Source organism: Alligator mississippiensis, chromosome 15 (assembly GCF_030867095.1).
Source record: "Alligator mississippiensis isolate rAllMis1 chromosome 15, rAllMis1, whole genome shotgun sequence".
NCBI lineage: Eukaryota > Metazoa > Chordata > Crocodylia > Alligatoridae > Alligator > Alligator mississippiensis.
The window spans coordinates 21,533,596-21,546,224 of record NC_081838.1 but is presented as its reverse complement, the minus strand read 5'-3'; positions in this window follow the sequence as shown (position 1 = coordinate 21,546,224).

Sequence of the window (12,629 nt, the reverse complement as noted above, 5' to 3'; positions counted from 1 at the left end):
TTTCTGGGTGATCTGTCTTGGTGTTTCACCACCCTCCTCATGAGAAAGAGCTTCATAACATCTAACCTCAACTTCCCTTGCTGCAGCTTGAGCCCTTTGCTCCTTGCTCTGTCATCTGCCCCCACTGAGAACAGCCCAGCTCCATCCTCTTTGCAACCCCCCCGCAGGGAGCTGAAGTCTGCTATTCAACCCCGCCTCAGTCTTCTCTTCTCTAGACTAAATATGCCCAATTCCCGCAGCCTCTCCTCACAAGTCCTGTCTCCCAGCCCCACAACCATTTTTGTTGTCATGTGCTGGACTCTCTCCAGTGTGTCCATGTCCTTTCTGTAGTGGGTGGCCCAAAACTGGACATAGGACTCCAGATGTGGTGTCCCCAGTGCCGAACAGAGGGAAGAATAACTTCCATGACCTGCTGGCAACACTCCTACCAATGCAGCCCAGGATGCCATTAGCCTTCTTGGCTACAAGAGCACACTGCTGGCTCATACCCGTCTTTCTGCCCACTGTCACCCCCAGGTCCTATTCTGTGTAGCTGCTGCCCAGCCAGTCAGCCCCCAGCCTGTACCGCCACATGGGATTGCTCCGTCCTAAGTGCAGGACTTTGCACTTGTCCTTGTTGAACCTCATGGGACTCCTTTTGGCCCAGTCCTCCAATTTGTCTAGGTCACTCTGAATCCTAGCCCTACCCTCCAGCGTATCTACTACTTTCCCCAGCCTGGTGTCATCTGCAGTCTTGCTAAGGATGCACTGCATCCCATCCTCCAGGTCAATGATGGAGATGTTGGCTACAAATATCCAACTCGGGATCCTTAACATTCTGGTTTATTAGGCAGATTGAAACACTGTAATGAAGTTAAATCATAAACCTTGGGGCTGGTCCCCCCCCCCCCCCCCCGCCCCACATGCACACACACAGTAGCAAGCTACATGAGTCAGGTATACCTATCCCACAGGTGCTGGAGTCTGTCATTGAGGTTTCTTTCAGCGTGGTCACTGGCTGGTCCTTCTGGCTGGACAGGTCAGGTGCTGGCCAATTTGGAGATCAAGAGGGCACCACTGAGGGTCACTTTTCACTGCTTTTTATCTGTCCTTGGCAGACTTTGGTGACTCCCCAGTTTTCAGGTTTGCCCAATCCAGGGGTTGTTGACCCTTGTGGGACTTCCCCCCTCGGTGGCTACTGGATGGCATCTGTCAGCCCCAGGGGTCATCTGCATGTACACGCAGGTTTGGGAGTCCGCTGATGAATTTTGAATAGGGCTCTGAGAGCAGTTGATCTGGAGATATTCAGCCCAAAAGTTGGTCCCCGGCATTGATTAACTCAGGCCAGGGCTTCTGGCCCTTGATCAGTGAGGTTTAGAGATTTCCCAGTTGTTACATTGTCTTCTATTGAGTTCTTCCACTGGTTGATCTGCAGTTTCCTTAGGTGTTAATCGCTACCTGCTACTGTGTTACACATTCAATCACTGATTCACTCACTCTTTCAGGGGCCAGCCTGATAGAGGGAAGGGCAGTTTGATTCCTGCCCTTGTTAAAATTGTTACAATGTATAACTTAATTAAGAAACTAAACACATTTAGTTGAAAGTTTAAAGGTGAGGAGTATAAAATATAAGCTACAGAAGTAATGCCATGGCACAGAAATAGATAAAAATACCAAAATACAAGGGGAGATACAAAATGCACACACACAAATTTCAAAACACAATTCCTTATCTTAAAGTGAAAGAAAGAGGAAGGAAGAAAAGGTAGAAGTGGAAAAACATATTTAAAGAGGGGAGAGCAAATGCAGGCAAGAGGAAAAGGGGGCTTTCTGCTACAGAGACATTGAACAAAACTAGCTCCATGACCAACCATTGAGGCAATCCTCTTGATACTGGCTGCTTCTGTTTGCCAAATGCTTAAGCTAATCACAATCAAAACCCAGGCCTGAAGGACTCTGGGTCCCAACACAGCACCCTGCAGGGTCCCTGCTTCTGGGTCCAAGTCTGTGTAAAACATCCCAATAGGCACTAGGGCCGGTGTCTGCAGGAGCAGCAGGGCTAGCCACCTGGCCCAGCAGTGTCATGGCTGGGCAGAGGTGCAGAAGCAGGGACCAGGCCAGGCACCTGGGAGGGCATGTGCCCAGGGCAGTCATCCAAGGGGGCACAGAAGTGCAGGGGCAGGGGGCAAGGCTGGCCAGGAGCTCCCCTGTGCCGTGGGTGGATTGGGCTGGGCTCACTGCAAAGGGGAAATGCTATGGGTGGGGGGAGGGGGTGGATCTTGGGCACTAGCCCTGCCAGTGGAGAGCCTGGCATGCAGGGACTATGACATGGGCAACCCTGATGCCTGAGCATGTCCTGAGCATTGTTGTGCAGCCCCTAAGGCTCTTGCAAGGGTGAGGGAGGCATTGCCCCTGACAGGGTTCAGAGACAGAGGAGGGAAGGTTTGTTTAGAGGCTGCAGTTGCCCTGGGGCAGTGATGTTTGGTAATGCCTGTGTCTTCGGGCCCATAAGTCCAGCCAATCCCTGCCTACAGAGGGGGTCCCAGGTTCTGCTGGGCCTTCTGGGCAGGGGAAGAGGCAGCTGTGGGGGGCACCCTGTGTGCCAGGGTGCCCGTGAACCTGTAGTGCTGGGCAATGCATTTGGGACTGGCCTCTGACACTCAGAGATGGACCCTGCAGACCCACAGCCTGCTTCTGCTCTGTGGTGCAGCCTCCCCCAGGCTTTCCATCCTGGAGGGAAGCAGGGTCCATGTGGGCTGGGCCCTGCTCAGTCCCATTTCTCCTGCTTGCCAGCCATGACGTTCATTGCCACAGTCCCAGCGATCAGCGCCCCCAGCACCAGCAGCAGGACATGCCCCTTGGCCTGGCAGTAGGACAGCGACGAGGCTGGAACTAGAGCAAGGCAGTGGGTCAGAGGCAGGGAGAGGGGCTGGGTGCCCCGGGGGCTGAACATGGTGGGGGGGAGGGAAGCAGCACCCCCAAACTCACCAAGCACAAACAGCCGAAAGTAACTGGTGACATTGGAGCCATCCCCCAGCTTCAGATCCATGGTGTAGAGGCCACTTTCTTTCTCCGTGACTGAGTTAATCTGCAGCGAGAGATTCCCAGGGTGGAAAGAGACTCTGTCAGCAAAGGGCAGAAATGGACTGGTTGAGGTGCTGTTCTGATCGTGTCTGAGGATCCAGTAGTGCTCTGAACCAAGTTTCACCTTCCAGTTGATTGCCACCCAGGACGATGGCCATGTCTTGGGCTGCAGCTGAACCGTCTCCCCAACAACAGCCGCCACTTTTACTTCTTGACAACCTGGGGGTTCAGAAGGGCAAGGGGGAGAGAAGGGTTCACAGACACCTCAGCTCCTTACTTCTCTCTGGAGCAAAGGGCACTTAGAGGCAAGCTGTGTCTTGCATTTTCTACAGAACAAGTAGAAAATATGAATCTCCCTGGAAGCTCCTACTGCTTTATGATAACCCTCACCCTAGCCCAGGGCTCCCCTCTGCAAAGCATGGCACAAACACAGCTCCCAAAGACAGTCTCTGCTCCAAAAAGCCCCCTTTCCTATGCCTGAGCTCGCCCCAGGCTGCTCCCAGTCAAGAGCAGCCCCTTGTCACTCACCTCCAGCTTGGAGGAGCAGAAGGAGGGAGAGCAGGAGGGGTCCGAGAGCCCCTTTCATCCTGGCTAAGCTCCGCAGGGCAGGTGAGTGCAGACCAGGCTGTGGAGGCGGTGCAGAGCAAGGTTACGTGGCCAGGCAGAAGTCAGATCAAGAAATGATGAATAATGAGGAACCAGGCTGACTTCCCCCTTCAGCATTCAATCCTGCGGGCCCTGAGCACCCCATGAGTGCAAGCAACCCTGCATAAAGCAAGGGAGAGGTGGCGTGAGTGGGGCTGGACTCTGGCTCCATCATCCAGCAGCAGAGGAAGTGTGAGAAGAAGCCCAGGGCAGTGTGAGCGAATGCTGGGTCCCTGCTTCCAGCACCTCAGGACCCCTTTTTTTTTTTTATAAAACATTTAATTAGAAAACCAGACTATACCAAAAGACTCAAAACGACCTCAAAACAGAGGCCTCACAAAATGGTAATATTACATTTCAAATAACATAATACAAAACATTGGACCCGATCCTATCGGGGCTTCACAAAACTCTGACTCGGGTGCCACCTGCAGCATAGAAACCGCTCCGCCTCCAACCCAGCCCGCTGCCACTTACTCCTAGTTCCTTCGTGGCTGCACAAAGCAGGAATGGGCAGAGAAGTGCAGTGATGGGGTGAAACTGCAGTCTTTACTGGAGATTCACTGCACACAAATAAGGAGGGGGCAGATTGGGGGATGGAAGTGGTTAACGGAGGGCAGGAGGTGTTATGTGTCAGCTCTGTTCATGGGAGACCCTGGCACAGGACGCAGTCTGTCTGACTCACAAAGAACTCCCCCCTCCCCCTCCCCCGCCCCACCTAAACAAAACTGATTAAGATGCAGTGGGAGACACACCTAAAACCCTCCAGATAAGGGTGACAAGAGTGAAACAACCACCTTAGGTCTCATTTGCATCCGAGGTGGAACCAGATGACCATTCATTTACATGAGAGATGCAGAACAGAAACCCTGAAACAAATACTGCCCTGAGTTCTGGGATCAAAGAAGCAGGGGAGCACTGCATGATGGGGGATCTGTGCTCCAAATGCTAATCAACCCACATTTACACACACCCAGCACAGCATTTATCAGACCAGTTCTAATCTGGATTTACAAAGGACTTTCCCCCCCCAGACACACACACACTTCTTAGTTTAATAGGCATCTCGGGCCGTACGTTCCCCGGTCCGGCTATGTCGGCCTATTTCAACTTGATTGACTAAAACTTGGTTGTCGGGTTAGGGATGCTGAGGCAGGAGACTGAGTCAGAGGGGTTATAAGCAACATTTGAACAATGGTAAAGGGTTCATCACAGCGTCCAGCCCATTGGAGGCCTGACCACAGGTGTTGTCATACTTTCCCCCAGACCACTGGTGGAAGTCCTCCTGCTCAAAGGTTATAAACACCCCAATAATTGCCTTAGGTCTGTTAAAAGATGATAAGAAGATCTGGAAAAGTCAGGCTAAGCTGAGGCTTGTTCACATCAAGTAAAGATCCAAAACCCTGATGCTGCAAGCTAGCTATTGTTTCTGAAGAAACCATGAGATATCCCATCAGTATATCTGCTATCCATAGGAATTTCAAGCTGGCTCCCAAGTATCTGGTTACTCCCTAACCTTATGTGTTTCCTGATTATCAGTTTTTCGAGATGTTCCAAACCAGATAACCCCTTGTCAAGAGAAAAGACAATGATTTACACTATTGGGAATGCTTCGAAGCAGCCGAACTGAGGGTATAAAAATCTGTAAGAAGCAGCAGTGTGTGTGCTGACACCATCCCCTGTTGTTCTTGCGATGCTGGAAGAACAGATCGTCTCCCTTAAAGGATCGTGTTATGAACTTTACCTGTCAGCTTTGCAACCCAAGTGCCTTGGACTGGTGAGATCCCAGCGCTCTCTCTGTCTTTTCTCTCTAGGCATAAATTTCTGAACCTGAACTGTATTAGTTAAGCTTGAGCTAAGTTTACCCAAATACTTAGTGAAACCAGGGTAATACTGTAATTGTTTGTGTTTGCTTTTCCTTTGCATGTCTATTACTTTTAGTACCATTCTATATTTCATATGCTTAGCAATAAATAACTTTTATAGTCAAACTGATAGGAACTGGGTATATTTTTCCTTCTCTGCTTCTCCTTCCTCATGTGCTCTGCAGCAACGCTTCTTTTACCTAAGCTAAAGATCCCTGTGAAGCTCCAAAATACTGTGGTGTCTGTTCATCAAGAGGCCAAAGATTGGGATGCGCTGAGTTTGAAACACAGAAGGGGATCAGCTTGTAGAGGCTGATTAACCCAGTTTGACTCAGACGTGCCCTTATGAACTGGATGCTGGCCCATGAGGGTGTCAGCTGGACACCCAGCCGGATTCAGAGGGATTCTGTTCACCGGTGTGCTTGTGTCTGACTGCAGTGTATTGCTGCTCTGATGAACTGATTCTCGGCATATGAGGGTGTCAGCCTGTCCATGCTGATCAACCCGGCCTGGTCAGGCATGTCACGTTAATCTGTGTGTGTTTGTGTGTATGACTGATTTGGTGACTGGAGGAACCCAGCCCCATTGAAACAGAGTCCTGCAAGATAGCTCCGTTGGGGGTGAGGACTTGCAGGAGGGAGATATACGGCTCCGTATAGAAACACAAGTAACACAAGCAGCACATTGACAGTATTACCAAGACCCTGAAACGTATCCCTAATAAATGAGCACACCCCAAAGTAACAGGCAAATCTGGTAACAGGGGGTAAATACTGCCATCCCCAGGCAGCTCAGCCAGGATCCATAGGGCTGCCCACCCTTTCCCCTCTCCCTTGCTCTGCTCCAAGCTGGGACAGGAGCCAGCCTCAGCCATGGCATAGCCAAGAGTTTTCTGCGCTGAGCTAGTGCAGTACAGGCTATTCCTGTTGTTGTTACCTGTGTGACGGCCCCAGGGCCAGGTCGGCCACTGCCACGAAGGCAGGAAACAGGTCACGGCCTGACCATCCACCCATCACACTCGATGCATGAGACAAACATGGCTTTTTTGGCTGATCTTACATCAAAGTGCCACTGCTCATTCCTGTCAATACAGTGAGGATGAGGTATGTACCAGCCATGGGATATCCAACTTCCCCCCATCCAAACCCACATGCCCCGCTGGCTCGAAGAAGTCAATCCTGCTCGGCCAGCTGAACCGTCTCAGTGTTTCCAGGATCCCAGGGCTGTAATCCAAACTGGGTCCTGTGTGCACGGGGAAGCTGCGGGTTGGCATCCTAGTGAAACTGCCAGGAGGATTCCCCGTCCCCTGGCTCACTGACCTGAAATGCCCCTTGTTACCCCCAACAAACGTGCTGCCCCATGACACTTGTCTTCTAAGTGCTGAGCAGTTGGGCTGAGACTGCTTCCAATGACTGCACGGCTGCAATACCATGACACTGAAACCATGCAAGGAGGCTATACTCCTCATCCTTTTTTTTTTTTTTTAGATAATTCTGTTTCCAGGCCAAAGCTCTTCCAAATTAAGTTCCAAATTTCAAGTGAGCAGAGCTCAATGGTTCCAGTCTATGTGGTGCTACCACCAGCCCATCGTGTCCCTCCCAGGCCCTTCACCCTGGGGCTTCCAATACTTCCATAATCCATAGGAGGCTCCTGCATGCAAGCTCCAAGCCTGGAGGCCTTGGTGTTCAGATGTCCCCTCATCTCACTTGCACTGAGCCAGAAGGAGGAAGCTTGAGGGAGAGCCTCACAGCAATCCCTCATCACTATAATCTGTGTAGCCAAAATCCTTGCCTTGGAGGCATTTGCAGCCATGGTGCAAGGGACAAGCCTCCACCCTCAACTACAACTTACAATCAAATCATCATAGAAAATGAGGGTGGAAAGTGACCTCAGGACGTCACATCTAGCCCCACCCCCTGCTCAAAGCAAGATCAGCCCCGGCTGCATCATCCCATCCAGGGCTTTGTCTATCTGGGTCTTAAATACCTCCAAAGATGGAGACGTCACAGCCTTTCTGGGTAACAAGGATCAGTGCTTCACCACCCTTACAGTGAGAAAGCTTTGTCCTAATATTCAACCTAAACCTCCCTTGCTGCAGCTGGAGCCCATTGCTCCTTGCTCTGCCATCTGCCACCACTGAGATGAGTCCAGATCCTTCCTCTTTGCAACCAACCTGCAAGGAGTTAAAGGCTGCTATTTAATTCCCCCTCATCTTCTCTTCTGCAGACTAAATAAGCCCAGTGCCCTCAGCCTCTCCTCCCAAGTCATGTCCCCCAGTCCCCCAACCATTTTCTTTGCCCTCCGCTGAACTCTTTCCAATGTGTCCACAATCTTTCTGTACTGGGGGGCTCAAAACTGGACACAGGACTCCCAATGTGGGCTCCGCAGTGCTGAATAGAGGGAAAGAATCACTTCCCTCCATCTGCTGGCAATGCTCCTACGGATGCAGCCCAGGATGCCGTTAGCCTTCTTGGCACCAAGAGCACACTGCTGGATCATATTCATCTCCTTTTCCCCAGGTCCTTTTCTGCGGTGTTGCTGCCCAGCCAGTAAAAAAATTCAACCATCACATAAAAAGGGTGATTAACCCCTTAGCTACTAAAAACCCAGGGTTCCATCAATTTGGAAGAACCTTCATACCATGGCTTGGAGTAAAAGAATTGGAACTAGCCATAATTAACATTTCAGCCACAATGAAAGCTATGGGAAATGCCGCTGGAAATGCAATTCAGGCTTTACAAAAAAAAATCTCCCAGATCTCACAATTAACTATACAACACCGCATAGCCCTAAATTACCTATTGGTATCCCAGGAAGGAGTAGGAGCCTTAGTGAACTCCACCTGTTGTGTCTATGTCAATCAGGACATGCAAATAGAAACTGACATTTGTAAAATTCAAAATCAGTTAAGGGTCCTACATCAAGTGGCCTCAAAAAATACCAACTGGGGTCTAAAAAAAATGTGGTCTTGGCTAACCTTCTGGCTCCCAGATTTCGGGGCCCTTGGCAAAAAAATCCTGTATGAAATATTGTTTGTCTTAATAGTTCTACCAATGTTTTATGTCTTAGTGCAACTGATCCTCTGCTGCGTAAAAGCCAGCAAAAAAAGCTTTAGCAAGGCAAGAAAACACACGGTAAAGTCTAAAATAATGGTGTCAGAAAGTGTGAGCAAATTGAAAGAAAACATAAAAGGCTGCATAATAAAATAAAGGGACTCATGAGAATAAAAGTTTAAGGTTAAAGTGAGACTAAATAGTCTCAAAGGGGGGTCTGTGGAATCAAAAAAAAAAAGCCTTAAACTTTGATTATACGAGTTATAAGATGACATAACCGCTTTGTGGGGAATTGCTGGCTCTGTACAGTAAAACAAATAATGGAAAGTGTTCGTTCTTTGTAACTCCTCTGCAACTGCTTCGCTCACCGCGGCCTTAAAATTAGCAAAAAAGTATGTACAACTCTGATTTCCAGGTGCAAGAAGGGGGTGTTAGCTCTCCCTTTGTCCTCCCGCATGGTTCCCATCCTGATAACTGTCACAACCCAAAGTTGTGGTTTTTGTTTGTGTGTGTGCTTCGGCACCGTTAAATTATTTTCCCGCCATTTGTCGCTTTCCTTGCACGGTAGAGTTCTCTGCTGCGAGAGAGAACTCTGGTGCAATGGGGGATTTCCCGCCAAATTACAGCTTCTTTGCAGGGTGCATTTCTTTTGCATACTAGTGATACACGCTGCAAAGGAGTTCCCGCCATTTGTATTCAGATTCGCGCCAAATTATTGGCCAATTCCAAATGTAGGCACACGTGGCAGCTAGCTATTGGCTTGCTAGCCATACAAAAGGCTTGGGTAGCTTCCACCCAAGTCGGAGGAGGGAGGAAGAGAGAGAGATTCTGTGTGAAGATCTCCAAGCGCTGCGGACCCTCGCGGACCCAACGCGCCTCCCCTAAGCAGGCAATAGAGGCAATAGAACCGAACCTACGGAGCTTTCGCTTCTAGCCTCTCCCCGTCGCCGATCGCAATCCCAGACGTATCCCTTTCCTGTAAACTTCGGACCTGCGGAGCCTAAGCAACTCGGGGGAATCTTTCGAATCCCGAACCGGACCCGCGGAGCCTGAACAACTCCGTGGGAGCAATCGAACTTGTCGTGTTCCTCTAGCGAGGATCTAAGCGGGAGCTGTGCCTGGAAACCTGTCCAGCCTACACCAATACCATCTTTGAGGGTAAGTAAACAATCTTTTCAATCAACCATTACGCCTCTGTAACTAATTCTAGCTCGCGCGTGCCAAACCACGCCGCGATTCTCTCCAGCCCCGCGTGCCCGGGCTGCTGGCCACAGCCTGCGTGTGCGAAGACGGGCCCGGCTCGTCCCCGGCCCGCACGTGGCGGCAGGATCGGGGCCGGGCCCGCACAATAACAGCAAAGCAAGTATGAGCTAGTAAACTCTACTATATAATCATTAAGTTGTAAGCGACTGCTAAAAAGTATATAAGCCTCCTAATTTTGCTTTTGAGGGGGAACCCCTTCCAAGTGCTTGGGAAATCCATGTCACTTTGAAGTTCCCCCTACAGCCGTAGTTTCATTTGAATAAAAGCTTCTGCTGACCTAACCCAAAAGTATGCTGCATGTGTTTCCACGACACCCCTTTGTGCACCCACGAAGGAACCAGGAGGAAGTGCCAGTGGGCTAGGTTGGAGGGGGTTTCTATGCTGTGGGACATGCTGCTGAGTCAGGGTTTTGGCAAGCCGTGGCAGGATTGGGGCCTGAGGGTGCTGGAAGGGAGACCCAGCATTTGATCACACTGCCCTGGGCCCTTCAACACTTCCTCTGCTGCTGGGTGATGGATTCACAACCCAGACCCACTCAAGCCAACTTACCCGTACTTTATGCAGGGTTGTTTGCACTTGTGGGGTGCTCAGGGCCTGCAGGATTGACCACTCAAGGGAGAAGTCAACTGCTTCCTCGTTATTCATCATTTCTCCATCTGACTTCTTCAGCCTGGCCACATAACCTTGCTCTCCACCGCCTGGTCTGCACTCGCCTGCCCTGCGCAGCTCAGCTGGGATGAACGGGGCTCTAGGACCCCTCCTGCTCTCCCTCCTTCTGCTCCTCCAAGCTGGAGGTGAGTGACAAGGGGCTGCTCTTCCCCGGGTGCAGCCTGAGACGAGCTCAGGCATGGGAGAGGGAGGGTCTTTAGAGCAGAGACTGTTTTTGGGAGCCGTGTTTGTGCCGTGCTTTGCAGAGGGGAGCCCTGGGCTAGGATGAGGGATATCAAAAAGCAGCCGGAGCTTCCAGGGAGATGCATCTTTTCTGCTTGTTCTGTAGAAAATGCAAGACATGGCTTGCCTCTAAGTGCCCTTTGAACCCGAGAGAAGTGTGTGGCAGCCTGTATTTCTCTCAGGAGCTGAAGAGTCTGCGAACCCTTCTCTCCCCCTTGCCCTTCTGAACCCCCAGGTTGTCAAGAAGTAAAAGTGATGGCTGCTGTTGGGGAGACGGTTCATCTGCAGCCCAAGACATGGCCATCGTCCTGGGTGGCAATCAACTGGAAAGTGAAACTGCGTTTAGAGGGCTACTGGATCCTCAGACATGATCAGAACAGGACCTCGGCCAATCCATTACTGCCCTTTGTTGACAGAGTCTTTTTCCACCCTGGGAATCTCTCGCTGCAGATTAACTCGGTCACAGAGAAAGAAAGTGGCCTCTACACCATGGACCTGGCGCTGGGGGATGGCTCTGGAATCAGCAATAATTTTCGGCTGTTTGTGCTTGGTGAGTTTAGGGGTGCCACTTTCCCCACCGTGCTCTCCCCCGGGGCACCCAGCCACTCTCAGTGGGACTTCTTCTTCCAGATGGTGTCCGGCAGCCCAAGATCAAGGCATCTGCTTCCCAGGAGTGTGGATGGTGCTACCTTACCCTGTCCTGCTTGGTGCCCAAAGCTGCCTGGGTCACCTACAGCTGGTCTCGAGGCATATCTTCCAGCCCAGCCCCAGAGGACCATTGGCTCCCAGAGCATCAAGCCGATCTGCAGCTGGAGATCACTAAAAGCGGCAACAACACCTTCTATCACTGCAATGTCAGCAATGCCATCAGCTGGGGCATGGCCACCATCGATGTCGAATCGCTGTGCAACTACACAAGTAAGTGCCCCCTTTGCACCAGACATACGAGGGGGGACAGGGATGTTTAGCATCTTCCTGGGTCCTATGGAGCTGGTTCGTGAGCCTGGCCTGAATGAAACCAGAGGAAGGGGCCTAGCATCAGTGAGGATGCTCTAGCTGCCCCAGCCTCCATCTTTGTCTGGCTCATCTGAGAGCCTGGCAGACTGGTGGGGCTGGGCCTCTGGCCTTGGGGCCCCATGCCTCCTCCTGCTCCTGGCAGCAGGCACAGCCCCAGGATGTGCGGGCAGGGGTGTCTGGGGCTGGGAAAGGTAATGCCCGTGTGCGCGGGGATCCAGCACCGCTGGGGGAGTCTGCTAACCCTTCTCTGCCCCTTGCCCTTCTGAACCCCCAGGTTGTCAAGAAGTAAAAGTGACGGCTGCTGTTGGGGAGACGGTTCGGCTGCAGCCCAAGACATGGCCGTCGTCCTGGGCGGCAATCAACTGGAAAGTGAAGCTCGTTTCACAGACCGACTGGATCCTCAGACACGATCAGAACAGGACCTTGGTCAGTCCATTACTGCCCTTTGCTGACAGAGTCTCTTTGCACCCTGGGAATCTCTCGCTGCAGATTAACTTGGTCACGGAGAAAGAAAGTGGCCTCTACACCATGGACCTGAAGCTGGGGGATGGCTCTGGAATAACCAATAGTTTTCAGCTGTTTGTGCTTGGTGAGTTTGGGGGTGCCGCTTTCCCCACCATGCTCTCCCCCGGGGCACCCAGCCCCTCTCACTGGGACTTCTCCTTCCAGACCGTGTCCAGCAGCCCAAGATCAAGGCATCTACTTCCCAGGAATGTGGATGGTGCTACCTTACCCTGTCCTGCTTGGTGCCCAAAGCTGCCTGGGTCACCTACAGCTGGTCTCGAGGCGTATCTTCCAGCCCAGCCCCAGAGGACCATTGGCTCCAAGAGCA